The sequence below is a fragment of the Octopus bimaculoides genome, chromosome 5, assembly GCF_046866305.1.
Source record: "Octopus bimaculoides isolate indiv1 chromosome 5, ASM4686630v1, whole genome shotgun sequence".
Taxonomy (NCBI): domain Eukaryota; kingdom Metazoa; phylum Mollusca; class Cephalopoda; order Octopoda; family Octopodidae; genus Octopus; species Octopus bimaculoides.
In genome coordinates this window covers 121,848,745-121,854,508 of record NC_142932.1, presented here as the reverse complement: position 1 = coordinate 121,854,508, position 5,764 = coordinate 121,848,745, and positions in this window count along the sequence as shown.

The window sequence follows — 5,764 nt, the reverse complement described above, 5'->3', positions numbered from 1 at the left end:
AGTTCGAATTTCGCCGGGGTCGACTTTGCCTTTCATCCTTTCGGGGTCGATAAAATTAGTACCAGTTACGTACTGGGATCGATGAAATCGACTTAATCCCTTCACCCAAACTTTGAGGCCTTTGAGGATTATTATTATTATTATTATTATTATTATTATTATTATTATTATTATTATTATTATTATTATTGTTATTATTATTATTATTATTATTATTATTATTATTATTATTATTATTATTATTATTATAAATCGGCAAAAGGCGGCGAGCTGGCTGAATCGTTAGCACGCGGGGCGAAATGCTTAGCGGTATTATGTCTGCCGTTATGTTCTGAGTTCAAGTTCCACCGAGGTCGACTTTGCCTTCCATCCATTCGGGGTCGATAAAATAAGTACCAGTTAAAACTGAGTTAGATGCAATCGACTCATCCTCTCCCCCAAAACTGTTGCCCTTGTGGACAAAATTTCAAACCATTATTATTATTATAAATCAGCAAAAGGCGGTGAGCTGGCTGAAATGCTTAGTGGTATTTCGCCCGTCGCTACGTTCTGAGTTCAAATTCTACCGAGGTCGACTTTACCTTTCTTCCTTTCGGGGTCGATGAAATAAATACCAGTTGAATACTGGGGTTGATGTTATCGACTTACCCCTTCCGCAAATGTCAGGCCATGTGCCTATGGTAGAAAGGATTATAAATCGGCAAGAAACCATACAAGTTGAGTGTAAAATAATTTCTTCACTGATATTTGACAGGCAGCCATCAATTTGGGACAGAATATTTTTAATAAAGTAACATGGTATCTGATACAGACTGTGCATTTGCATTTGTGAGGTGAAGGTGTGTGGGTTGGTAGTTAGAGCAGGCTTGCCAAACGAATTTAGACGAAAGTACCAGATTTAGGGAAATATAAGTATCAAATTTTGCTCAAAAAGTACCAAAATCTAAATTTGTAATACTTTTCCTAAAAACCAACTGAAATGCATAATATATATTATTTATAATATACAGGGCTTTATTTTAAAATGACCTATACATATTTACTGCCCTTATTTCATAATTACAAGGTTCCTCTTTGTAATAATGTCCTTGTCCTTTTAATTTAACACAAAGCTCTGCATCGGGTGGATTAGTTGTGCAGTTGACATCATGAAGAAGACTTTATGGATGTAGCAGAGCATTGATTATTTGGATATGCAGTTTAGATCTATTCTTGAATTTAATAATGTTATCTAGGACTGAAAATATTCTCTCGACTGCAGCTGAAGAATGTAGTAATGATAGGAGCTGAAACATAAAGCATGATAGGACCGGATAACGAGCTTCATCTCTCCATTTTGCCAATAATCGCCTGGTTTGGTAACTTCAGTTATGTCATTGTTATCTTGAAGTTTATGTTCTCTCCATTCTTTATTAAATTTGGAAATTTGTATGCCAGAGGAACAATTGAATTTGGACCACTGCAATCACGAATACTAACTGGGTCTAATGCATCTAGAAGCTTCAGATTATGGATGAAATCATTTCCAAAGAAGCGCTTAAAAAATTCCTTCCCGAGGCTCACATAACAATTTAATGTTTTCTCATGAAATTGCTTCGATTCAGATGAAGCTTTCTTTATATAGATGCTTTCAACTTTTGCTCCTCTGTAAATTTCAGTTATGGGAAGATACACCGATGGATCATTGATGTTTAATTTTCACAATAGCTCTTTATTTTTCACAATTTCTTTTTAAACAAAATTGCCGAGTATTCCTTTAACAGTACATGTAATAGATTTGTGTAGTTTGTGCATTCTATAGCTTTCTGATTGGAAATCTAAGTTCAACTTAATAATATCTGGCAAAATATATGCTAAAAATGCATAATATATTTCTGTGATTGGATTTGTTAATGAGTTCAACACATTTGAAGCTGCACTGTTGTTATCGTCAATAACAGCAGTAGTAAAGAATAGCACTAGAGCAGGCCACTATTCTAGTATTCTTTTGACAACTTATTCTAAATTTATGAGGATTTGTTTGAATAAATGCTTGAAATACTTTATATTCTGCAGTCTTTTGGGGTTAATTGAGAGGAATGAATATATGCTTCTAGTAAGTTCTTCTAAATATGAAGGTAATTCTGAACATGCTTTGATGCACAGATATGCCTAGAGTGACAGACACAACCCTGAATAAAAGGAGGGGGAACTTTTGTTCTTCAGTAAACCCTGCACACCTCTCTTCTGTCCTATCATTACACTGGTATTGTCACTAGCAAATTCTATCAAATTTTCAAGAGAAATATGAAGGTGAAGAATCTTTCAAAGAGGAAAGAAATTCCATTAGTAGACCAATCCTTGGCTTCTAGCAGAATTAAATAACTATCAATAATTTTTTGAGTGCTCCAATCATAAAATCTAGCTAACAGAACAAGCTGTCTTTTTGCACTTACATCAGTAATTTCATCAACAATTAATGAAAGCTTGCATTCATTTAACTGCTTAATGAGGTTTTCAAAGTAATAAAGGCCTAAAACATTTTTATATATTTGAGTAGCTTTGGCTCTTGTGCATTTGCTATCTTTGGGCATTTTGGAATCAGGACATGCATTCAAGTCTCACTGGTAAGTTATGTTCTGCAATGAAGGAACAAAGCTTAAGCTCCGCTGCTGCTACGCCTGTAACATGAACAGAAGTCGTAAGCTGCAAATAGTTGGTCAGTTAACATTTTTAATGTTTATCCGTTTTTCCGTGCCTCTCCAAATGAGTGACATTGTCTTAAATTTCACAACGACAAAATTTACAATATGCTCTTTCGATATTTGTTTTACTTGATTCTAACGCAGTCATTAGATCTGCTAGAAATTGCAGCTAAATCATCATCAATAACATATCTACTAAAAGAAAGGAAGTTACGCTAGATAATGTACCCTGAGTACACTATTCTTAGATTTACCATGGTCTCTATACCCCAGCACCTCAGGCCACTGGCTCCCCCAGGCTTACTGGTCCCTGTCTCGGTGTCTTCTACAGATGCTGTAATGGATCCTCATCTGTGGTGTTAATACCATCTTAATTCAAGCATTTCTATCCGGCTCCCATCTCATTATCTTTGTTGTGGCCACCCTCTCCTTCTCTCTCAGAATGCAGTCGGCCCTGTGGAATCCACCCTCTCCTCACCTTCTTGATACCTTTCCTGCCAGAGTTCCCGTACAAATGTGCCATAGCATCAACATCAATGATCCACGAGGACTGCTCTTTCTTCCAGGAACAGCTCTCTTTACTCCCTTTTACTTGTCAAGCAAATCGAACCCAGTACTTATTCTTTTTTTTTTAAAGCCTAGTACTTATTCTATCGGTCTCTTTTACAGAACTGCTAGGTTACGGGGACGTAAACACACCAGCATCGATTGTCAAGTGATATCGTGGGGGTGGGGGGAAACACTGACACACAAACACCCACACACATACATATATATATATATATATATATATATATACATATACATATATACGACGGGTTTCTTTCAGTTTCCGTTTACCAAATCCACTCACCAGGCATTGGTCGACCCGAGGCTATAATAGAAGACACTTGCCGAAGGTGCCACGCAGTGGGACTGAACCCGGAACCATGTGGTTGGTAAGCAAGCTACTTACCACACAGCCACTCCTGCACCTATATAAAAAATAAAAAAAATAAAAGTAAAGAGGATGAGATTGTAACGTTTAAAACGTCCTCATTTGTAAGTCTGCTCGTTCAGAGATATTGATCTAAACAAATATCAACAGTCGTGTGGATGTGCGGAAATATGAACCTGTAGATCGAGGATCGCCTTCGGTAGCATTTCTACCTCACCACACTACATGTGCCATATTCTACTCGTTCATGATTAAACGGTTCGTAAACCACAATAACTCTGCATAAATATGATATTATCATTATTGTATTATCATTACAATTATAGATAAATATTATCGTATTTAGTGTTACTAATTTAACTTATTAAATTGCTATTAAATATTCTATCGAACCCTAGCGTAAGTTTTATTTATTATTCAAAGGGACGTAACTGAAAACGATATTTCTGTTACTCCCGTTCTGCTGAAACTGCCTCCTTCGCTCCACTGTTCTGCTATTATGCGACACCAATAAGAGTTGGCTCGAATTTCACCGTTTCACTTACATAACATCCAGCCACCCAGCCAGCCAGCCAGCCATGCATACATACGTACGTACATACATACATTGACCTGCTTGCCTAGCAATTGGGCTGACGTCATTCGAAAGCTAAAACAATGCGCTTCGCATTGTGACCAGCGATGTATAACAACATCCGATAGTCCGGTCGATCAAGTTGTCACGTGACATACATACATACATACATAGGATGTTGCTATATCTCCTTTCAGCTTGCGACTTTAGGACTCAGAACCAATTATAAGGGAGAGAACTCCAATTGACATTTTCTTTAGTGTGTGTGTGTACACATGTGTGGGGAGATGGATAAATGAATATACATTTAATACAGGAAGCCAGCCAGTTTATAGTTATGTCCCTTACACCATTCTGCTAAATTTTGCTTTAAACTAAAATTGTTTTATTCCATTTAACATTGTGTAAATTAATTGTATTATTTACAAATGGAGAATCCACTCTGTAAACGACAAGTCGAACTGTTTAATGCAAAGAATGTATATATTTAATTGTTTCTGTATTTATTATCTTGACATTTGCAACCCAATGAATTCCTTTGGTCAAGCGCCGTCTGTATTAACCTCTTTCTTTCATTTATTTTTCTTTTGAAGACGTTCTAATGATTTAGTTTGAGAGTGATTCGGTTGCTATTATTATTCTAGGTCGAGCGAGTATATATATTCCCTTGAAAATGAATGCATGTGTGTACGCATGCATGCTTGAATATGCGCGAAGTGGTTTTTAGGTATATATCTATGTATGTATGTATGTATATATATATATATATATATATATATATATATATATATATATATATATATATATATATATATATATATATGAGAACGATTTAGGTCTTAATAGACACAAGATGTGATCTATTTCTAGCGCATTAATTGTCCACGTTAGTGGTCGACGTTATTTTTTAAAATGTACCTTAATCCCCTGAGATTGCAGATACTATTTCTGAATCTCTTTGATTCTTTAGATGTGCTGGCCTCCTGATAATTAATCGATATTAATTAATATATGACTAATTACCAGATTTTATAATAATAATAATAATAATATATATATATATATATATATATATATATATATATATATATATATATATATATACATATATATATATATATATATATATATATATGAGAGAGAGAGAGAGCCTGTGTGTGTGTGTGTGTTTATGAGTGACCATACACTGGCGCTACACACGCACACACATACACACACACACGCGATCTCACAAACGCATGCACGCACACATATACACACGCACACCACAGACACATACACACACATGCACACTCACACACACGCACACACGCAAACACTCACACGTACGCGCGTACACACACACACGCACACACACACGCACACACATATGCGCGTACACACACACGTATGCGCGTACACACACAACTACGCACACACACACAGACGCGCACGTACGCGCGTACACACACACACACACTTACACACGCACGCACGTACGCACCCACATTGACACGTTGTGATGTATGGCCATACATAAATGCTATGAAACATAAATCGAAGGTCTCCCAATATTGAAACAGGAGAACA